The sequence below is a fragment of the Falco naumanni genome, chromosome 10, assembly GCF_017639655.2.
Source record: "Falco naumanni isolate bFalNau1 chromosome 10, bFalNau1.pat, whole genome shotgun sequence".
NCBI lineage: Eukaryota > Metazoa > Chordata > Aves > Falconiformes > Falconidae > Falco > Falco naumanni.
The window spans coordinates 12293825-12318342 of NC_054063.1; the positions used below are offsets into that span (position 1 = coordinate 12293825).

A 24518-nucleotide genomic window follows, 5' to 3' on the forward strand; every position below is an offset into this window, starting at 1 on the left:
TGCCACTGCTGTGTCTGGATTCTTCCTTCTTCAGGCTCCTCTTCCAGCCAGCCTCTCCTCATCCAGCCCCCTTCTCTCTGCTTCTCCCAGGGCCTCTCCTTGTCTCTCCCACATCCAGAGCACTCTCTCTCCTCCCTCTGCTTCTTCCAGGTCTCTTTTCATCCAGTGCTCCTCTTCCATCTCCCTTAGAGCTATTAAACGCTTGGAACCAGCCACAGCTGCACATTATCCAGGTCAGCCAACCCACCACCCCTGAAGCCAGCCCACAGCTGTATATTATCAATGCTAATTAACCTGCCTTCATTCCTCTGCAATTCCTCTACAAGCACCTCCTCCTTTTTTAAACCCAGCAACCCCAGGTCATTCCTCTGTTCCTCATAAGCTGTATTTTCCAGGTCTTTCATCATTTTCACTGCTCACCCCTGAAGCCTCTCTGAGCATCTCTGTTGCTCCTGAAGTGCAGCATCCAACTGGGAGCATGGCATTTGCCTGGCTGTGCTGGGGCTTCACCCCATCCCAGGATGCAACACCTTGGTTCCCTCCTGCATTGCACTTTGCTTCTCCCAGCCCCACATGGTCCTCCTGAATGCCATCCCACCTCCCTGCATCCACTGGTCCTCTTTACCTTGGGTCATCTGAGACTGTAATTGGGTATTATCAATTCCACTCTCCAGGGAGGAATGACAATTTAACCCTGGCTGGTCACAAGATGACAACCTCGAGTCCACCTCACTGCCAGTTTGAAACAGCACTGAATCAGCTGTGACTGCCTTGCTGCCGCTGTGATTTTGCAGCATCTCTTGCACTAGCTTCAGCCCAACCATGTCGCCCAACCTTCTTGAACTGAATAAAAACTGGAGGCAGGGGTACATCCGCCTCTTCTCTCCACATGACAGGATTTCCCCTGTGATTTAACATAGTCTGTTCCCTACAAATTCCCATTGGTCACTACCCCCCTGGGTGTTTAAAAATAGCTTTATGATTATTTGCTGCAGCACTTTCCTGGGGTTGAAATAGGGTTGCCTTGTCTAAAACTCACCGGTGCCCTTTTTGCAGCCTAAAGGTCCCCTACAAGCCCTCGGTGAAAACCACTAATGGCTCTGAGCCTGCTTCAGGCCCTTTGCTAACCATCCCAGGCAGCTGGGGAATAACCTCACACGTGTGTCAATGAGAGCGATAAAACACTGTTGATATTTTCCTGTTTCCCACAAAAGATTACAGGAAATAACTTTGAGAATTTACCTGTTCTGGTTTAGTCTGACAGAACTGATGTCTTATTCATCCACACTTGAGAAAGGGACCTACCTCTCTGAAAGGGGGAGCAATTAGTTGTGGCTTACACCCACTGGCGGGTACCCACCTTTCTCATGGCCAGTTACGCAGTTTATGTCAGCATCTCTGTAAACGATAAGGGTCATTGGAAGGAAAGATGAAGGAATGCAGGGAAGGCAGACATAGTGCAACTGCAAAGTGTGGCCAGTCACAGCTGGTGTCAGTGGTGTTTGCGTCCCAACCCCCTCTCAGGAGATGTTCCAGCAACAAGCATGGACTCTCCCCACTAGTCTGTCCAGGTTTGGGAAGTGGGACTGGATGGATCAGCTCTCTATAAAGAGGGTATGGAAAGCATATCTTTTCACACAACGAATAGGTATAATTTTGGTGTCATTTATTTAAAGAACCTTACAGCCAAACCCTCAAATCTGTCTTGCAAATTATCCAAATGCTGAGCACCACTTTCCAGCGAGGGCAGGAAGGATGCACTGGTACCTGGCTGGAGGAGTGAGCAAAGAAGCTTCACACCCAACTGCTGTTGTTCTGACGCATGCAAACGTACAAAAATCAAGGGCAGAAATACAGTCTGCACTACAAGTGTGGGTGTATGCACAGCTCACGTCAGCACAGATGTACTTACAGCACAGAAGTGAAGGCGTGAAGCTATCCCAACTGTTTTAATGGATAAATCATCCAATACGTAGTAACAGCACAGTTTTGCAGCTGTTCAACAGTGTGGTGGGGTTCTGGGGAAGACAGTTCACAACAGTGCGTAAAGCAGGCGCCCATTGGTGGTGCATCAGGAAGTTTTTTATCTTTCATAAACTTGCTATTGTCGAAAAACATTTTGAAAAGAGCTTACCAGCTAATCAGCAAAGTAACATAATTATGCCAGATGACAAAACATTTAGCGTGTATGAGTTTCTCCGCTGGCAGGGCTCAAAACAACATGTAGCCTCATAACTTTTAAATTCCAGTCAGATCCTGCACGCTCTCCCCACTGGCCTCCAGCTGACTCATCCTTTTCAGAATATTTCTTTTCATTACTGTGTCTGTAGGCTGCACATCCCAGAGCCGGAGCCAGATCAAGCTGGTACTAGCCAGTACGGTGAACCAGCGTTTCTCTGTGGTGGTCTCATCAACTTCTGCTGAATTTCAGCTTTCACTGAAAGGAAAGGGAAAAACAAATCAAGCACTCTAGGAATGAGGAGCAAGCTTTGTGGCTGTGGCCCCATGGAGGGCCACTTCACCGGCATGGCAGGGAAAGAAAAACAACGGGAAAGCGTGACTGACCCACAGAGGGGACCTGTGGCAGGTCCCGCTGGCAGCGGTGGCAGTGTCACCCATGGGAGCTGCTGGTGCCTGCTTCATTGCCACCCGCACCCCTCGGGCATGTGGCATGGGGATGCTGGAGGGGAGATGACCCGCACACAGTTACGAATCAGGCTGCTGCAAGAGTGAAGCAACCTGGTGCAAACCCCACACCATGCCCCTGCCCTGGGGTCCCACGGGAGGGGGAGCCCCTCAGGCACATCAGTGCCCGTCTCCGTGAGGCTGCTGTCCCTGTGCCTGCCCTGCCCGGCACAGCCGCTCCGCGCCAAGCAGCCCTTTCTCTGCGTGAGAACCAAAGGGAAAACAATGCTCGTCAGCCAGAAAAGCACCATGTAAGTAGAAATGGAAGATTTCCAGTTCATAAAGAGCTACCAGTGAGCATTTTCAAAGCGGCATTAAAGAACACTTTGAAGTACAGCCCGTGAGTTCAAAAAATGCATTTGGGGGATAAATCCATATCTTGCTCCAAAGATACAAACTAAGTTTCATTTTACTAAATATAGACATGTAAGGCACAGCAAAATTAATCAAAACTCTCAATCATATCTCCCAAAGACATGTGTTGTGACAGGAGACCAGTAACCCCATGAAAAAAAAGGCTCAGTATTCCAGTACTTACACGCACGAGTTACCTCCGTAGTGTAAGCACAGCCACTGGATCAAACACTTGCGGGATTACACCCCTCGCGCTGGCAGCTTACACCAGGTCACTCGGCAGGATCTTTCCCACCAGGCAGTGGCTCACCCTCCGGCCAAGCTCCTGGCACCTCCTCCGTGCTGATGGTGAGTCTCCAGGGCTTAGCTTTTCCACCATCAGAGATCAAGTAGAAAAGTAACATTAAAAAAAAAAAAAAAAAAAAAAGAAGCTTTATTGATTCGGTTATACGAAATGATCCCCTCTGCAGCACAGTTTACACTAAGCCTCCAAATCTGACATCTCTTTGAAAGCCCTCTTAATATATCCAATTATAGATTTTCAGCAACTTTGTGGAATGTCGGCTTTCCTGGCGACTGACCCCGGAAAACACCATTGAAATCAGGAGGGATTTTGCTATTGAGCTCAGTGGGGGAGGATCAGGTCCTACATAATTTTATTGTCAGCAATGATGACCTCTCTTCACAAATGAAGAATACCCATCCTGAACCATGGCCTTCGGAACCTAAACCATTTATTTTTATAGCTGGATCCTTCCCCAAGTGGGATATTTTGTGCATGGTTAACTTATCCCAGGGCTTTAAATGCTTGCCAAGTGGCTTTAATAGCAGGATGTTGTTTAAAAAGATTGGGAAGGATTGTGGGCAGTAATAGAGATAATTGCCAAGGAGAGATAAATGAATCTTCAATCTCAAACCAACTTGGCTTTATCATTGGGTCAGGAGGGAAGATCCAGAAAAATCCCCTGTCTAAGACTAAATACGTAATGATAGTTTGGGATTTAGGGAAGTTGGCAGCTGTCAAGATTTTTTGATAAAAACAACTTTTGAGGCTTAATACAGGTTTGCAATTCCATATAAAGGCATGAAAGCCCCTTTTCACTCCAGGGATTTGGCATCATGAAATAAAAAAGCTGGAGGTGATTTTCTGGGAGAGGAGCAGACAGCAAGTGACATCCTGAACTGAGAGTTTTGCAGGCTGCACTGGGGTAGGGAAACCGGTGTGCGAAGGGGCTGAGCGCAGAGCCAAGCAGGTAAGGAGTGTTTTGCAGGACAATGGACATCTGCAAGGGGATGGGTGCCCCTCAGATGCCCCTTGACTACCCCTCGACCACCCCTCAGCCACTCCTCCACTGCCCCTTGGTCCCTGGAGCAGCTGGGAGAGGGCAGTGCATGCCAGACCCAAAGCTTTCCTTTCTGCTTTGCACATAGCAAAGAGAGCATAACCTGGACATAGTCAAGCGTATTTATTTATTTATTCATTCATCAGGGAGGGGAGGAGGTGAAAAGCCAACCATTTTAATGAGAAATTATCTTACCTTCCCATGCAGAATAAGGTACTGCATGACACAGCGGCTTTTTGGGCCAAGCTATTTAAAACTGAGTTGCTGAATAAAGACTGCTGAAAAAGAGAAAAACAAGAACTGACTTTATTCAGGTCTCCCCTGCTAGGATTTGGGTGGTTTGAGTGGAGTTTCAGCTTTTCTCCTTCTGTGACCCCCTCTTCTCCCTTGTCTGCTATCAGACAGTGCCTGGAGCAGCAGGACCCTTGCTGCTCTCTGCCGTCCAAGCCCCCTGGGGTGACTTCTGCAAACACTCGTGAGGCTTTTAAAAGAGTGGGGAAAGGCATTTTAGAGAGAGATGAGTTCTTTTTCAGCAAAAGCCTTACCCAGCTGAGATGGGGGACAACTTCTGAGATGTACTCAGTGGAAGCGGAACACTCACAGGACTTTCATGAGAATGGAAAAGGCATTTTAGTGAATTACAACTTATTTTTCAGCAAAGAGCTTTTCCAGCTCAGGGTGGGCCTTTCTTCAGTTATCTTCTTACCAAGCTGTTATTTTCTCCTTTCTAGATCCTACATTCTCAGCTACAAGAAATAACACGGAGGAAACCCAGAAGCACTGTCCGGGAGGAGGCCTGACAAAATTTTCACTTTATGGGAAAAGAAAAGCGTGACCCATTTTTCCAAAATTAATATTAAAAAAAAAAAGGCATTAAAAAACAAGCTGTGAAATAAAACTGGGGCAAGCATATCCCAGAACATGGGGGGGGGGGGGGGGGAAATCCCCTGCCAGTGAGCCCAGCTCCATGTTAGCCAGAAGGAGAGCCTTCCCAGTGGCGTGTGAATTACATCCCATTCCCAGCTCAGGGATCTGCCCTCCCCGGCTGGCTGAGCCCCCGCTGGGGAAGGGGCACAGCCTCCCGGCCGGCCGGGCCATCAGCTGAACTCGCCACTGCCTCGGGCTCCTCTTCACAGCCCGCTTGCCTTTAATATTGACATGCTCACACTTGGCGGTATTATTCGGAGCTTTGGGTCTGATGATCATATTTATATGGCTGACACCCAGACCTACTTGCCTATTCCTGCGGATTCCCGTGAAGTGCTGTCATGGCTTATTACCTGTCTATCTGCCTTCAAGCCTGGGTGACTTTTAATTTTTTGAAGCTTAATGCTGGGAAAACAGAATCACTTCAGATTGGTTCAGTTCACCTCCTGGATGTACGGATTTATGATGTAGAATACCATATCACAGACAGCTCACGAGCTGATTTCACTGCTAAGCTCTTAAAAATGGCCTGACTTGATCTGAAATAAACCTTTTCAGAAGCGTAGCAGCAAAAGGAGAGAAGGGAGAATGTCTTCATCGGATTTCAGAAACTTCTGCAGGTTTTGCTCCGTGTTGCTTGTCAGGCTGAGGAGCCCTTGTTCATGCCTCAGTCTAATCCAGAGTTGTGTAGCGTAGCTCAGTGATAATTGGAAACTCTTCTCACTCCAGCATTTTCAGCTGTTGTAAAAGTCTGCAGCTAATGTCATAACAAGAATTAAACTGTCTCATCATATTACACCCGTCTTAGCTGACTTCACTGGCTATTAAGGTGACAGCGCATTGATTTAAAATTTGTGTTAATTGTTTACCCCTTCTTGCAGAGGCTTTCTTGGGGTTTTCGTAGCGACCTGCAGGCTTTCTGTAGCTGTAGATTATCTTTGCCTTCAGCTTTATATGGACTTACAAAAAAAATCCTCTTTGTCTGAATCACACCATGTAATACCTCCAGCCCGTGGATTTCTTTGGCACATATATTCCCTGTATGGGTCACTTTTAAAAACAAGCTCAGGGGGAGGGCATGGCTGGCTTTGATATTAGAAGATTTTAAGAGGGGGTTTTCCCTCTCTGATTTTTATTTGTATTTGCTGCTTTCAGTTTTTCTGCCTACTAATAGCAGGGTGGTTGTTTTAGATAAACGTATTCCCTCTGCCTACAAAACCTTTCATGTCATAGGTTTAACAAAGTGGCTTGTGCTACTCCCCAAAACAGACCTTACAGCCCATCATTCACAGGCTTCCACTTTTGGGTTGAATAAATTGGTATCCTTGTAAGCCCGGGGTAACAAACTTTTTACCTAGAGTTGAGAATGAAAATTGCTTTGTGCCATATGGTCTGTCTCTGGCACAAATTGAGCATCACCTCAAGGGGGGTTTGGCACACTCGGTGATTGCAAGGCTGGTAAATAGGGGATGTTTTCTTTTTTTTCCATCTTCTAGCTCTCCCAACCCATAAACAATGTATTTCTCCACAGATATTCAAAAAAAGTCCTTTCTTGTCTTCAAAACTACGAGTTTTATTCATCCTCTTCACTGAGGGTTGAAGCATTTCTCACCTTCTGCTCCACTTTGCTGTGTTTTCTCTCCCTGGAATGATTATTGAATGGGAAATGGGAAGATGTCAACTTGTCTAACAAAAAAATCTTCTCATTTAGGGGAAATAAGCAAGCAAACAAGTACGTAATAAATATTTATTTGTGAGTTTAAAATCCCATTAAAATCACAAACTGTTTTTTGTCCTGGATGTCAGGGACTTTGGAGCAGCCCTCGGGCTCGTTCTTGGGATGTGACCTTAGATAATGGACGTCTTCCTAAGGAGACCCACTCTGCCTTCCCTGGGCAAGAAGTGCTAATCGCTTACCCAGCCCTTCCCTCGCCCCATCTCCCACTAGGTCCTTTTTCGCTTTTTAGCAAAAAAAAATGAGCTTGTGCATGAGCTGCAATCGGATTTTAAAATTCTCTAGCGGCCAGTACATTTTACGCAGTTTATAGCTTATAAACTTGATTGTGAATTGCAAAATTATTCCTGGTTATTTGAGTTCCCAGCATTTATTCCTGGGGAAAAGCAAAGCCTCCCAACCGTCATTAGAGAGCACTTCATTAGAAAAAAAAACATTCACTATTTATATTTTGAGCTGAAAAGTGCCACTCACTTGTATGAATAAAGCATGTGCTTTCCCAGGCTGCTGCTGGCTGTCCCCTGCACACCAGCGGCCTCAGCCAGCTCCGGCACCCACGCATGGCAGAGCCCTGAAAACGGAGAGGGATTTGCTGTAACAGCTCCAGCAACAAGCATAGCTGCTGGATGGTGCTGAGGGCTGCTGCGTGCCCTCGCCGTCAGCACGGTGCCATAAGGTAGTCTGGATTTAACGTGAACCTTCATGGCTTGGTGTGCAAGCGCCGCACTTTAAACCCGTGTGTTTCTCTCCCGGTTTGATGAACTTCTTTCCCTTTGATGTTCATCTGGAGTTTAATCGTGATAAAATGCACACAATGGTTAGATTGTGGAAGAGAACAAGGTGCTGGGGAGCACAATACAGTGCATTATCAGTCATCTTCCCTGTGCCGCTCGTTTGGCAGGCAGCGGCAAGGGCTGCGGTGGGAGTGAACCAGGGTGACATCCCGGGCGTGCTGGGCTCCTGCCGGCTCCTGCCACAGCCACAGCCCGAGCCGGGCTCATGGCATGGGATCGGGCACAGCCAGCCCCCAGGAAAGCCTCACTGGTGCCAGCACCCAGCACCCAGCCCTCATCTGCACCCGTGACATTGCAGGGCTGTATTGCAGTCCCAGGGTCCCAGACTGGAGCATCGTCCCCAAAGGCCTCCTCTGGCCTGAGGGAGCGACAGCCGGCCTCAGCCGGTGGCACTACATGGGCAGGATGTGTCCCAGCTCCCTTGCTACACATCAACATCCCACATCAGCATCCCATGTCAGCATCTCCCATGTCTCCCCCACCTCTATCGAGGGAAGGTGGAAGTTTGAGGATGTCCCTCCTGCCCCGAGGCACTGGGATGCTCCCAGCACAGGGCACTGCTCCAGCACAAGCGCCAGCCTCCTCCCCAGCTGCCGGTGCCCCTGGCTCTGGTGGGTTCCCAGGAGCCAGGTGGCACTTGCTGCTGTTTGGGGGCTCCCAGGGCCAGGCTTTTCTGTGAGCAGCTCAATTTTCCTTCAGAGATACATTTCCAATGCATCTGACTGGGGAGGAAACCTCAAGAAGTAGGAGACAGGGGGAACCCCTAAATGTGCTATTTTTATAGTCTTTCCATGATTTTAAGAAAGGGCACCAACGAACCATTTCAGAAGGCAAGACAGGGCAGCAGCACCATGGCTGGTCTAGACAGCATCATGTCCATGGGCCAGCACTCACCTGCGCCCGTTGCCCCCTGCCCAGACCCTCTGCCCATTGGAACCAGCACCTCATGGCCTAAATCTCCTTATGAATTATTTGTCCCTACTAATTCCAGGAGCCATGCACTTGTGCTGCAGATGGGGACACCTCCAGGCAGCTGGTGCCAGTGCCACCTGCCTGGATGCCACCTTGCCACAGTGCCCTGCAGTGCCCAGGAGCTCCCAGGCTGCTCCCTGGTGCCTGCCAGGGCCGGCAGACCCAGGCGACCCAGTGACGGCCCTGTGACTCAGGTATCGCCCTTGCCCCCCGCAGCCCCAGCCCTGCTACTGGGCACTTGCTGCTCTCCACCACGTCACAGCACACGCCAGCCTAGGTCACATCTCGGGACATGCCAGCTTGGGTCACATCACAGCAGATGCCACACCTGGTCACATCTCGGGACATGCCCTCCCCAGTCACACCCTGTCCCTGCAGCAGGCAGCACCGCGAGGCTGGGCTGTGGTCCCCACACCCTCCCAGGCTGGGCAAGCTCCCAGTGCCACCTGGCACCCCGGACCCCGTGGAAGCTACCACAATCCCCAACCCCTGTAGGTGGGCACGGTACATTGTTGGGGTAATTGTGTGCAGCACCCGCGCAGTAAGGCCATTTCTGTGAGCCTCCCCATAGCATTTGGTAGCCTCGATGGGCAACAAGCCCCAGGCACCTTTTTCTGGGGATGGCTGAGGCAGCTCTGGCTGTCCAAGCACAGTTCTGCCATTCAGGATGGAGATCACAAGGACACGCATCTGTCCTGCCTGACCCACCCCCTGTCTGCAGACAACCCCCTGTGCAAAATAAGGGCAGAGTCCTAACGAACCTATATATAATCTCATCTCTCCTTAGATGGCCTCTGCCACCAACAGCTGTCTCTGAATTGTGTCTTTAGAAGAAAATTGTAGTTAGATCCTCTGCAGATATCACTTCTTACCTGAGAACAGGTTTGAGGGGGTTTAAGCATTCATTTACTTGCAAAGTTTGGGGATCACACATTTTCTGTAATTTTGCTGGGATTTTTAACCTTATCTTACGACATCTGTACTCGCTGCTGGTCTGACCTACTTAGTGAAGTCAAAGACACTGGAGATTAAACAGAGTGATCCAGTTCAGTGCATACTTATAATTTCAAGGTCCTGAGAGATTTTTTTAGTGTCTAGTAGTCATTTCTTGCTATTCAAAAACTAATTGTAACTTTGCATTAAAAAAAAAATAATCTGATTTGCAAAACAAAATCATGTGTTTGCCTGAGAGGGTAAAATCTATAAGCCCAAATAACAGCTGCACATGAAATGTGTACAAGGATTTTTAATAATTATTAACCTTATTAGCTTATTAACCAATGCTAATACCTGCCGGTGTAGACCATGATGCTGTACAGTCCCGGTAAAATTTAGCTTAACTGTGGTGAAATAGTCTTTTTTTTTTTTTTCAGGAATGCTTTCCACTGTGTCCCCATTTCAAACCCAGAAAGCAAACAAGTTGTAGCAGACTTTCTCTTGCAAAATGAATTTTTCAAGCTCTGCTGCATTTTGCTGAAGTGTAAGAAATTTAAATAAAAGTGATCCTAAAGTTAAGAAGCTGGCTTCAGGGCAGAGACTAGTGGGGATTTCTGTGAGTACATTTGCTCTTCATAAAGTTGGAGGTGTGGGTAGGTTTTCTTGTTGCCAGAGGAAATCATTCATGAGCCTAAGACCTTCCAAGAGTGACTCCCTTTCCTATTGCACTGTGCAGCTAATATTCTGGCAATATTTTGCAGATACAAATGAAAATAGGAAATCACTTTACAATTTTGTGACAGCATCTGGGCTTTTCCTTCTATTCTATTACTATATATGTGTGTGTGTGTGTGTGTGTGTGCGCGCGTATATATGTCAAGCTACCCATCCAGGGGTAAGGGCGCAACGCTTCTGAAAATCAGGCACAAGAGTTTCAAGCACGTCCTGGGCACTGAACATCTACGAACAACTTCTTGCCTTGACAAAAAAAATGCCTGGGGTGTAGCAGTGTGTTTTCCTGGTATTTGATGCTTTGGTTTGTGCTTGGGAGAGTATGGCATTTAACACCACGTTTTTCTGGCTTTTAATCCATATTATGAACCTATCACCAATGAGACTTCCAAAATTATTACATGACCATGACCATGGCACTAATGTTTGTTTGCAAAGCAGTTGCTGTCTGTGTAATATTTTTCTGTATTTTTACTGCTTATGTGCAAGCTGCAAGATATTTTTTGCTACATCTGCTCTGCACTGAAGCAGCCTGTATAAACTGCTGTTAATACTCAGTGGGTTTGTGCTGCCATGTGGGAACTTGCACATCTAGTTTCCATGACCCCTTCAGACACAGGCGCAGACCTGCTCTGCCACGATACCAGCTCTCTGTTTACATGAGGACATTTGCAGATACATTTTGCTGGGTGATAAAATATAATTTAAAACGTGCAAAATTATTGCATGCAGTGTTTTATTCCTAAAGGTAAAATCCACTTAGTAAAACTCCTACTGAGATTTGTGCTCAAAAATGCATTTCTGCAGTTTTATCAATGAATTTCCGCAGGTGATTGATTTCGAGATGGCTGAATAGTGGTTAAAAGCAGAGTACACACAATCAACATAAATTACTAGTATTAAGCAAAAGCCAGATACTGGGAGAGTCTTTATTACTTTGGAGTATCTCATATCAGTAAAATAAAATTGTTTCATGTAACATGAGACAAAAGTCATTTGCAAAACAGCATATCAAACCTGAGTCCAATTTACTTCTAAGTTCTGTAATACAAGGGCGGCTTTGCCCTGTTGTTACTATAATCACACCTTCATTAAATGCGATACACAAAGATTTTTTTAACCAAAAATCAGTCACAACCATGGTGCCACTTTATAATTAAGGTGCAGGTCCCTGAGCCTGCAAGGATTCAGGCGGAGCCTTAACCCTGCGTACAGCAAGAAGCTCAGGATTCATCCCAGAGTCTCAGGCTGAGATGGGTGGGCAGCACCTCATCTCCAAACCAAACCTACTGCATCTGTGGGACACGTGAAGAAGTGCCAGCCTGGGGTGTGGGCAGGTGGGCTGTACGTGGCTTAGAGCTCACTGAAATCTCCGCATTTGTTCCTTTTGAATCCATTCTCCCTGCAAGGATTTGGAGCTCCGGAAAGTTTTCTGCGTTTTAGGGGAAGCACAAATCGCATAAATTGGAGCTGGCTTATGTAGCTGCCCCCTCCTGCTAAACAGCATATTTCTGTCTGTATTTGACTGCGTTTTTCTACCCCATCTCCTTCTGCTCTGCAGAATCTGTCAATATCGGGTTTCCTTTCATTAAAGTTTCTTCTCTCTTAACATCCATTCTTCCTCATAGATATTTCCTTACCACTGCTTTTTTCAGTGGTTTGGTTTGATTCGAACTGGAACTGCTAGGGTGGCATGTAGAAGCAATGAATTTGTTTATACCTATTTACTATAAAGCACACTATTTCTATTAGCTTTGCTCATTGGATAATATTTTTAGGGAAAATGTAACACTCCTTTAATTTTAGATCATTTTTCTATCTTGCTTCAGGCATAGGCTCCAAGAGATGTGCATGTAACATAGATGCTTCATTTACTCCTCCAAATATGCAAAGAACACAGCTATGTGCAATAAACATTGCTAAGGGCATGGCTGAAGACAAGAAAAAAAAATCAATGGTAAAGCTGCTGCAAATTCCTTATTAATCGAAGAATTTCAACACCTACTGATGTGCCTGAGCCTCCACACGCAGTCATGAATTTAAGAGCCTGGGACGTACAATTATTCATGAATGCGAGCTGTGTGTTTGTGCACAAAGTGTACAGCAGATTTTTGAAACAACCATCTGAGGGTGTTACGGCTTAGTCAAAATCTGAGAGCAAAGGGGAGATTTTTGTTTAAATAGGGGGATTCAGAATGTGACTCAGAGAGAAATCATGCAGGATACTGAGACTTCATGAAAAACCCTTAGAAAAAACACATTGTTGTCTGGAAAACCTGGACATCCGCATGCAAAATCTGCAAAATTTTCAATATCTGAGTCATATCTCCTTCCTTTTACCTGCAATATCGTGGGTTGGGTAAAACACTGCAGTGAAGCACTGAGTAGCAGACAGGGAAAGGGGAGGGCAAAGCCTAAACTTCCATCGGCCTCAGAGAAACTAAGCTTTCCCCCGTGCGGCTTTAGTCTCTGGTTTTCACATCTAGCTGTAAATCTGGCTTTGGGCTATGATGCACACTTCTGCCAGATGTGGTTAGTGTTAATCACATATTATTTAGATCAATATGGATCTCTGTTTGATGCATGTAGCAATTGCTCACTGCTCTGTATTCTCTAACTCTTTGTATTTAACAATATCGGTTATAAAAAGCAATTTATACCCTGGTCACAAACCCCCTTACTCCCCAAAACCGCACTGTTACTGGTAATGCAAAGTCCTACTGCTCATAAAATAAAAAATATTACAGTCCTGATTTTTCTTTTAATGTCCTAATAGTCCAACTGATTTCCCTGTTCATGGGATTTTTCACATCACACCATTTAGTATTAACTGGACATGTGTACCTGGAGAAATCAGCAGTGAAACAGCAGCATCACATATTGGAGATGAACACCTCCAGGAAAGGCTCTGTCTCCCTGTCCACATGCAGTTATGCTTAGTGTGTCTCTCCATCCCAGTGCTTGGATCAGAAATGTATGGTTGTTACTGTAAAAACTTACGTAGCACAGAGATGTCGCAACCAAATGTATGCTCAGACATGTCGCAGGAGGTAGCAGCAATTTACAGCCACATCAAATGCCATGGCTTTGGCTTCCTTAAGAAGTATTTCACACACCAGAAAAAGTAATTACCGTTCCATTGTGCCTTTCCACATGGTGTTCTGAAACGCCTGGCTAAAATGAAGCAAACTATCAATACTGTATCTGTTGCAGATGAGACATCTACAAATACGGATCAGTGTAATCCAGTCATTGATTTTAGGATTCTCAGCCCTCCAAGGACTGTGACAAATCTATGCATTGTCCCTGAGTGATGGGGTTTGCTTTGGGATTTCTGATTTCATTGGGGAAACCGTGTAAAAGCTAATGTCAGCAGAGAGTGCTCTGCTGCTGCCCAGCTGGGGCGGCTCAGGACCACAGCTGGGTCCTTCCAACCCCGGCTGTGGTGCACACCACTATCAATAGCCAGGTAGGTGTACTGCCCACAAGTTAAGTATAGGCAGACCAGCAACGTTTTCTTGCTTAAGACAAGCAAAGGAGAACTGTTGCAATATTTGTGAAAGTTCCTGTTTTACCTTGTTTTGGAATCCACTTGTACTGTGCAAGTGTACGTAGCATTCCTGATGGGATTTGGTGAGGTGGTGGTGCGGGGGAAGCATTTGGGTCTCAGTGGAAATCGGTAAATCCTAATGGTCATACAGAAAAAAAAATTGTCTTGCTGCACCTTTATCCGGAGCTTGCATGTATAGTGTTATCCCTTTGACGTACTCGCCCCATAACAGATCCTACACAGATAAATGTGTCCTTGTAACAAAAAGAAATACTTTCTTTCTGAAATACCCAGAAAAGTGAGGGGCCATGTCTATAGGTTTGTGAATGCACACACAGAGTCCTGCCGACATACACGCTTACACAATGTTTTATGTAACTGAACTTCAATGCAATGCAAATGTTTACAAGAAATGGTTTGCAACTCTTTGGCTAAGGACAAATGAATAATTTGCTACAGAAAGCAGGGAAACTGCTTTCACAAACTTTTCCATTTTAAATTAATCAGGAAAAGTAAAAATGTGTGAAGAAATGTTCAGATTTCAGCTAATCTTTGAGATCAAATACACACACCGAGGAGGAGAAAAGCCAGGTAACAGATACATGCTGGAATGAGGAGGAATTCCCACCAGCACCCTGGATATTGTCCCCAGGCACTGTTCCTATCATTCCAAACACCACAGCAGCTTCAGGTTTTCCCCACTTACTCCAAGATGATTATATCAATATCTATTATTTCTTTACCCAAATTGTAACCTGTTCCCAGGCTAAACTGGAATGAACGCTCCGGCAGAGGCACAGAACGGGCAGTTTTCCAGTCTCCACGTAAAGCCTGCAATATCCAGCACGCTATGGATGAAGCTGGTACCACTGGCAAGGTATACCCAGAATATAGTGCCTAACATAAACGTCTAACAGGGACTGAACTCCAAGATATTACACCTTAAAAACGTGACAACCCTATGCCCAGGAAAGTAATTGCCAGCACTTTCTGAAAGTGTTAAATTTGCTTCTCTTAGTTTCTCACTCTTTGTTTGCTAGGATGGTTGAGACAATCTGTCTTTAAAACTGGATAAAAGCTGCAATAATCTATCTATATGCATGTTTAAAAACATGGCTTCACACAGTGCATGACAGCCTGGCAGAAGGATTTTCTGGTCGCTTGGACGAACCTGCAGAGCTGGGTTTGCCACTATGAATTGTGCGGAGACGCTCCCAACTCACAACCCTCCACAGGCAATGTCAGCTCAGAGAAACTCCAAAGAACGTGCTCTCGGTGCCGAAAAAGGCTGACATTATTGCATCTACTCTACACCTCTGAAACTGCTAGTTTATGCAACATCATTACTGCATGAAATACGATTCACACGTGAATAGCGATCGCGGCTGTGAGATACGCTGTTAAAGACGCAGACTCTTCCACATGCTTCGGCTGCTGCCTGCTTTCAACCCCTACCCAACCCACTGGGCAGACCCCCAGAACCAGGGAATTCATACATAAGACTGTACATTCTCCACACTAAATAGCTATAAGAGCACTCAGTTTTCAAGAGAAAGCTCAATTTTAAACAACAATAGGAAAAAACGATGTGCTTAGTATTGATCATGAAGGAAGAATAGAAATAAAACCTGCAGTCTTTAGTTATTGATATAAACACCATCACGTGCAGTGCGAGCTGTGATTTCAGCCTAGTGACCACATCACATGGACCTGGGAATTTGTCCATCACGCCAGCGAGCTTTGGATCAGAGTTGTGAAAGCCAGAGCTGTATATATGGCGTTAAATTTGTGTCTGGTGAGTCTTGCAACTCAAAGAAAAGCACGCCTCGCTTACTTGCTATGTAAACAAGTACAGACCACGTCACCAAAAAGGGTCTGAGATTTACCCAGCAGAGCAGTGAAACATCTGTAGTCTTCCATATATTTCACAAAGAAACATTTGCCTGGTAGCACGTTTCGTTGTTTCTGAACAGTGACACATGGAGCCATAGGCAGAGCAATCAAATCACAAAGAAATTAAGTATTGTAGAAATCGATATTATATTACTATATGTTCTGTATATGATATAAATCCATTTTATATCTAGTTTTGTTAATATATATTTATATTCTACACAGAATATAAATATAGGGTATACATATAGATATTAATCTATTTAAGTAAATCTCTATATCAAATCTGATTTAAAAGCATTATTGCAATTTGGGGCAAAAGCTCTTGTTTGCTGATACACAAAGACATACAAAACATTTCTATAAATAAGCAGCATGAACTTTCCAGGAGGATCTGTAATCTTATATTGACTAGTTGTGTTAGGTTTTCCTGGGTAGCATATGCAATTTTCACAGGAACACTATTTTTAAACCTGAAATTATTCTGCATTTCTGATCTGGAATTTTGTCATCAAGGTCACTTGTAGAAAGTGGAAAATGATAGCAATATACAGGCCTAAAATTTGAACAAATAGAGGAGTGGGTGCTCATTTTAAAAGAAAGTGAGAGTGTAGGAGCGGTAATGTATTGCACACTGTATCTGTGTAACCATACCTCCTGACACTTGGCAATCATAAATTACAGTATTACTGGAAACCCAGAGCCAGCTGATTAAAAGGCATTTGAAGAGATCTGGCCAAATAACTACCTTCCTGACACCGGGGCCCTGAGAAGCCGAGAGGATCTGCTCGTGTTTCTCCACCGCCTGTAAGACGAAATCCAGAAATGGGTAAGAAAATGGGTTAGATGCTTACAGGGGCTAGCACTCCTCGGAAGGAAAAAAACGTGCCACTATTAACAGAGGGTGTGTGAAAGTGTGAATGTATAGCTGGGGTCAGGTGCAAGGGGTGTGCGTGTGCGTTAATCTGTCTTTGGGTTGTGCTGCGGCGTCTTCTGGGGCTGAGAGCAGCTGGGCCAGGTCCCATCGCGCTCAGCTGAGCAGAGGCACACTGGAAATCAAGCCTGAGCCAGGACGGGGACAGCACCACCATTTGTGCCTGCGTGTGCGAGAGGGAAGCCAGCAGCACGATACGACCCTGCATGCATTTGGTCTGAGCACTTGGGGTGCCCGAGCCCAGGTCCCACAGCCAGTACAGTCACGGGGGGTGCAGGTGCAAGTGGTTGCAGGCAAAATGGGGGAACTCTGAGCAACCTTGCACCCAAAGCCTCCTGCGTCCGATTTCACCTCCAAGAAACACCAAAGGCATCACAGACTGTCACGGCTTGAAGGGGAGACAGCCTCACACACCCCCTCCCATCAAGGCGCTGGCTGGATTTTTATGGTGCTTTTCCCACAGAGGTGGAGCTGGGAGAGGGGAAGACGAAATGTCCCAACTTAATTTCTTTTTAATGGTCTGATGGAGCGTCTGACATGTGAATCCTCACTGTCCCAGCTCTCCAGCTTGACTTCAATGACTGCTTTTAACAAACAGCCTCCCCCAGACAGGGAATTTCTGTTACCTTGCCCAAACCTGCTCAAATACTTTGCGCTCCCAGTTATACATCTAGCACAGGATTTTGGCAAAAAGCGCGAGAGGCGCATACTTTGAACTGCGGGTAGACTTAAAAACAGCCCCTTGATCGTCAATGATGTCTTTATCCATTGAACCAGAACTGGGTTTCATAAAGCCTTATGCCCGTAATTTCTTGATCTCCTCCCGACGTGCCAGCCAGCCCCTGCAAACCAGGTCATTTTACAAGAGTTCATACGCCTGTATTATGCCCTGCAATATGCATTATAAGTAGCTTATCGGGAACCATCGGTGACCACAGATTAGCAGGGCAATATTCCCTCTGGAAATCTTTGAGCCTGCACTGCCTTCCCTCATTACAGAAGCTATCGGGTCCGCATTGCTTTGCATCCACTCACCAAGGGGGCTTTACATTAACTCTACTCAGGGCTTTGGAGTTTTGCCTCTGAGCGGATCATGGGCAAAGCAGGATGCTCATTTCCAGCGCCTGGCGAGGAAGGAGAGCCTGGCCGCAGTTCCCCGGGTACCCCAGCATGACTAGGCCAGGGGGGGCTCCAGCCGAGTGCACCCAGTGCAGGGGCTTTGCTCCTTGTGACTCCTGCCCAGTGCACAAGTCCTAACTGGGAGTTGAAAGCCTGTCCCCTCCTAAGCTTCAGGCGTAAATTTCAGAGGCTCCAACGTTTGATAATTAACAAGTTCTGTCGTTCCCCTCACTGTTGCACTAGCTGTGGTATTTTTAAAGCTTTTATTAAAAATTAATTTCTTTATTTTGTTGGAGACCCATCACTTGGTCACGTGGCTCCCTGTCATGTTTCTATCCTTCCTACTCATATTCGAGTTATGCCATCAAGCTAATATATTGTGACTGCTCTTCTCTCTTGTGACAAAGCCTTGCAGCTGCCTCCAAATCAATAGATGTCAAAGAAATATGAAAACAATCATGACAGAGAACTTAAATCCTGGCTAGAGTCTGCATAATAAAAAATGTGCTTCTGTTCTCAAGGCAGCGGATTAATTTATCCTAAAGTTTAGTCAAATTTTATTCCGGTACCTTTTTCCCAGCAGATAGAGCTACATCTGTTGGGTTTGTAATGTAATTTGTAATTACTGCCCTTCATGTGGTCCAATGCCTTGAACCATCTTTAATTAAAAGCATAATTAAGGGAAGATCTAAAGGAAGACAATTACCAGATGGTCTTTTTTTTAGAAACAGTTAGTTGCATTGAGGATGTATCCTGGTCCATTTCTGACTTGGATTAAAAGGCAGGCTGCCTCCTGCACAATCTGCGAGGCGTGAGGCTGAAAAGGGGCTCAGGCATCCCAGGCAGCACCATGGCCAATAACTGTGAGGAAGGTTGTGGGGGGTCCGGGGGAAGGACCCCAGGGACCTTGGGGCAGAGGGTCGACCTGGCTCCATCTTATTTCCCAGGGCAGGTGAGCCCTGCTGCCCTCCTCCAGCCCAAAGCTCTGGCCAAACCCACCCCAGCAAAGACCCCCACCATCACTGGGGACACCCTACAGCTTCTAGGAGGCATTTTCCTGGTGAAAATAGTAATTAATAGTAATAGTAATTGTGATAGTAATAATGCTAGCAATAAATACTGATAGTAAGAGTGATAGTGATGACAATGATAACAATAATAATAACAACAACAACAACAATAATAATTATGAGGATGGAGGGGCTGAGCACCAGAACAGCTTCCAAAAATGAATTGTTGCTGCTGCCCTGGGTGGGACAGACCCTGGTGGCGGGGGACACACACCATGCCTGCCCAGCCTTTGCTCATCACAGCCTGAGCAAAGGTTTCGGCTAATCTCCCCCTCCCATAGACACCCCTGCCTCACTGGCATTAGTTTTGGGGTCCCTCCCTGCCTTTTGGTGTACTCTCCTTCCAGAAGAGACCCCAGCCCACACCTGGAAGTTTCAGAGAAGACCATTATTCAAAGGAGAAAGGGTGGGAGGGGATGGGAGATAACCCCGAAAATATGAATAATGCAACGAAGTGCAGAATTATGTGTGAGCACAAAATTTCTAGGGGAAGTTGGGCATAAAAAAAGGATAAAGAAAAAAAAAAAAGGAAACCTCGAGCAGTGGTGTAATGTAAATTAAATTTTTGCTGTATTACTAAGATTTCATTATTTGATTGTTCCTACTCAAAGTAAGACAGCAATGAATTGTAATCATTTCAATTATCTTCAAGATAGTTTCTTTAGGACACAAGTTGTCAAAGATATAAAAAAGTACATTCTTGCTGCTCCATGGGTCCATTTTCCAGACGGTTTGTCGTTCTTGCTGCATGATTTAGCCGGGGCTTTTTTGCATACTCCGGCTCTCCCACACGCCCTCCGCGGGGGCGCGGACCCGGTCCCTCCCGGCGCGGACGGGCCGCGCAGGGCTCCGCACCCGCGGAGCCAGCGGGGTGACCCTGCCCAGCGCCCGCATCGCGTCCTCCGTAATTAACTTGGCACGGGAGGGTTTGGGTGGGTGGGTGGATTTACCCTCTTTCCCTCTTATTTTTGCGGCTCCCCCCTCCCCGGGATGTTTCCTGGCCTATTGCTCTGACACAGAGAAACGCGGGGCGGGCGGCCCCGCACCTCGCCTGGCCGCGGGGCACCCTGGCAGGATGCGGCCCCGGCCCCGCAGCCCTACAAACACCGTTTTCTCCCTGCTGATCCCGGCTGATTTGCAAGTGAGAGCTGATCTCCACCGGGAAGGCGCTTAGGTCTCTTTAAGCGCAAACCAAATAACATTTAAATGCCTTTTTACTGCCGAGGCATTATTTATTTAAGTGGCCGTCGGAAATCACAGCAACGCGGGTCCCCGTTCCTCCCGGAACATTGTCCCTGCCCATTTATTAGAGCCACTGGTTTAAAAGAGGCTCTCTCCGAATAAAAGAGCGAGTTTGTCCCCATTATTCATATCTAGGGAGTCCCAGGCCTTTAGTACATTAAAAAAGCTTCCAAAGGACAATTCGCCATCCACAGATATTATATTTGTGTAATGTCCTTTTGTCGAAGCTTTTAACACCTTCTTATAACGAATCATTTGTTCTTTTCTTTTTAATTTTGATAGACAATTAGCCATCAAATATACACCAGTTGACTGTAACCGAGCATTAAACTAGCCTTTATTTAACGCTAATTTAGCATAGCTGCTTTGTTTAACTTTGCCATACAAGAACCAGGTTTTGTAGCAAAAAATAGGTGTAATTTTATGTGGGGCTTCATTTCTTTTGGCCCTCTACACAGCAAGCCTTCTCCTCTTTGTAACCCATTCTGCTGGGCAGAAACACCATCACGGAGTGCCTAGCACCTGGAGTCTGGAAAAAATTAGCATTGATATAGATTTAGTTGAAATGTAATCTCTTAAATCTGTCCAAGATTCGGGGAGATAATTACACTTTCACTGAATTGCCAGGGGTCAGCGTCTCTGTGGACCTGAGGAGTTGATTTACTAACAATAGTGTTACATAAAAAATGGTGTTTGAGATTATAATGTTAATAGATGCAGTCACTAGGGAAAGCAGGCAGGCTACAACTAATTCGATGGAACTTGGGTTTTGCTTTACAAGGATTCAAATCACTTGCAGCATTTAATTTAGAAGAATGAGTTCGGCAGTAATTACAGCAAATGGAAAGGTCGCCTTGGAATATTAGTTATTTTTTCCCAAGTTGGGACTCGGGGTTTTGGGGGGAAGGGTCCTTTTCCCCTGCCCCCGGCGATGGCCGGGAGAGCCGCGCTGCTGCAGCCCCGCACTTTTGCCACTCGCCACCTCGGACCCGGCAGAAGCCCGCTCAGGCAAAAGAAACGGGGATGGAAAATACTGGTGTAAGCGCTGGAGTTGCCCCTCGAATGGGACCCGACAGTTCTCAGGGAAAGTCGGGGTCGCCTTCTGCTCCCGGGGGATGCTCGCCGGGCCGGGCCAGGTCAGCATCTCCTCGGGCACAGCGCACCACGTCCTGGGTGCCAGCGCTCGGCGCTTTCGTTGGCATTTTGGGGGGTGGCGACGGGAGCGGGACTGGACGGGGGGCCGTGTCCGCGCCCCCCTAAGCCGCGCAGCGGGAAGGGCAGAGCCACCCAGCAGTGACCCGGCGGGGACCAGGCGCCCCGCACCCGGACACCGGCCCACATGGCGGGGCGCGCTGCCCGCCTGGGCAACCTGCAGACCCCAGCCCAGACCCGAGGCCCGGTACCACCGTGTGCCCCCCGCAGGGCACGTCCCCCTCTCCGGCAGGACCGCGCCCTTACCCTGCGGGGACACCCGGGCCACGAGCGGCTGTGAGGAGCCGAGGGACGGCGCCGCCCCCGGGGGAGCGGGGCTGGTGCTGGGCGTGGGTCCCGGTCCCGGCCCTGGCCCCTGCAGAGGGGTCCCGCGGAGGCTGCCTCCCCCCGCTCCAGGAGGGGCCCCTGCAAACCCGGCGGGCGGCGGGAGCGCGGAGCCCGGCGGCGGCAGCGCTGCGCGGGCGCGGAGGAGCGCAGCATCCCGCTGCGCCGCATCCATCCCCGCCGCCAAGTGCCGCCGGGAGCCGTAAATCCAAATCAATCTCCTACGGGACGCGCCGCCGCCGAGCGCGTTCCGCAGCCCGGGCCGAGGGGACGGCGGTGGTCCGCGGGGAGCCCGGCCCGCCGCGGGGGGATGCGCTACCTGTGCCGGCCCCCCCCGGCGCCGCGGACAAAGGCGGCCGGGAGCGGCCCCGCCGGCTCGCCCCACCGGCCGGCCCCGCTGCCCCGGGGGAGCCGGCCCCGCGGGCAGGGTCGGCGGAGCGGCTCCCGGGGCGGCTGCGGGGCGTCGTCCCCGCGGCCGCGGCTCCGGTGGGCTTCGGCAGCCGGGGCAACCCCGGCGCGCAGCCTCCCACGGCCCCCGACGCCCTCCGTCCCTGCCTGTTTATGTTTTAAGTCCACCCGATCTTATATGTAACAGCAATATATATGTTAATTGAAAACTTCTGAATTTAAAAAGGTTGTGACAAGTTATAATTTGTCTTGTCAATGTCTGGAATCCTTGTTTAGCTCTTTAGTTGTGGCTGCTGTTCGTGCCTGTCAGATAACAGCTTGCCTAACGCGCTGCCTTCCTCTCTTATGGCACGGAAATGACAAATGTGCTGTTTTATCCATACAATTTATTTCATTATTGTTGCCAGCACGAAGCATCACAATCAATCATAAGGAAGTCCAGTTGGCAGGTGTCAATCTTGGTATGTTTTTGTACGTCTCAGTCTATATTTAATCCAATTACAAGGGTCATGGAGTAAGTGCAAATCCCCTTGTTACAACTCACATCTTATTCAAGATTTAAAGTAAAAAGTCAACTTGATCACATGGGCGCTTTGGGGGACCTCCGATACCTTTTGATATGTCGTATCCCCCCGCTCCCAAATTATGCAGAGATAGCGTTTTATTAAAGAGTTATCGCAGGTCGGTTGGGGTTTGGGGATTTTTTTTTTCCCTGAGTGTTTGTGTGCAAATGAAGTATCTTGTTATTTTGCTAAAGAAGAGGGAGGCTTTAATGATGGGAGATCTTTCCGCTCATTGCCCTTTCAAATACAATTGTAGATCGAACTCAGCCTTGTCACGTTGAGGAAAAGTGAATTTCTAACATCCAGGACGTGCCTGTCGACTTTCAGCGAATTGCATCCAATCACCCCCAGGGAATTCAGCTAATGTCTCAGTCTAAACCGGGATGAGGGGAGAAAAACAAATCAAACATTGTCCGGAGTCACGCTTATTATGAAAATGTTTTAAAGGATAGAGAAGGAAAATAATTCAAGACAGCCCAGAATAAAGTTTTAGACAAATTAATAGCATTAGGAGTCATCGGGAGAAAAAAATGGAGAGAGAAAGCCCAGCTACAAAGTTAAGGTATAAAGAAATGATTTATAGCTATACGGTTCTTTTTTAAGCAAGAAGGTTTGTTGGCTTTGAGTTGATTTTTTTTTATATCCTGCTTTTTTTTTTATGAGAAAACAAGGTGACGGCATTGAAAATAATAGTCTTATTATACAGTCGGCTACAGCGGGATTCTTCACAAGGGGAAATGTTATCTTTCTGCTAAATTTCTGTCTTTAGGACGCTTCAGTTCACAGAAGTTTCTTGCAGCATCTTAAATTCAACCCCCCAAAAGACACACTCCCGCACGCTAATCCCTCTTGTTACAACAAGTTTCAGGCTCGCCAGGGTCCTCAAAGCGGGGTGCCCCTGTCAGCCTGCTCAACCCGCTCTTGGCGGATGCTCAGGAGAAGGCTGGATGCAACCGTTTACCAGGTTGCAGGAGAGCCTCTCAGGCTGCCATCCCCACAACAGCCGGCAAGCTCCCAGAACTTTATATGGCAACATACGAAAAGCCATTTCAATAATAACTCAGGTATTTTTTATTCGAAGAGATGGAGCTATTCAGTTTCTATCAAACTGCAAGAGCGGCTGAACCGACAGGACGAGAGGATTAAAAAAATAATAATAACAACAAACAAAACCAAAAGAAAACAGGAGCAAAATTGTATTTCTGCACCAAGGTTTAAACGCAATCCTGGGGGCAAAAGATAAATGTTAGACAAGCAAAGAAACGTGTCGGGGAAATAAAATGAAAGTATTTAAAAACACGTACCTTGGACAAGGGCAAAAAATCCCAGCTAAAATGCTAGTCAAGTGCCTCTTTCCTTGAAAGCCAAAACCACGTTTCTATCGCAATATTTTTCCTGTTCTAGAGAGTTTCCTCTGGTTTTTACCGTTTATTGTAGCCAGTCTTGGACTCTGCAGCCTGTGCAATGCCACAGTAAACAAATTGTTCTGATGTGCTTATTATTATTGCTCAAGTTCTGCTTGGATAGAGAATTAAAGCTCATTATTACAGTGTGTGTTGAGAATTGCTCAATCTATGTGAACACGGGGGTTTGGGGCATCCTCGGGAAAAAAAAAAAAAAAAAAAATCATACCACACAACACCAACCCCACAACTTCCTATCGTGGTGTAAATCAAATATGTATAATGCTTATAAATTTGTAACACGTTGCCGTGACCCTACTCC

At 46.9% G+C, this 24518-nt stretch overlaps 1 long non-coding RNA gene across 2 annotated transcripts; it reads right to left on the reverse strand.

Moving 5' to 3' along the window:
* Positions 1–258: 258 nt before the first annotated feature.
* On the reverse strand, positions 259–24285 carry LOC121095224. 2 transcript variants are annotated; one of them, XR_005830028.1, is made up of 4 exons: positions 24098–24285; positions 4578–4657; positions 3224–3406; positions 259–2437 (listed from the first exon to the last, which is right to left on the reverse strand). It is a non-coding gene; the product is annotated as an uncharacterized LOC121095224 (long non-coding RNA). The 2 variants fall into 2 exon arrangements; XR_005830027.1 differs by having other exon boundaries at positions 4578–4660; positions 24098–24284.
* Positions 24286–24518: the final 233 nt, after the last annotated feature.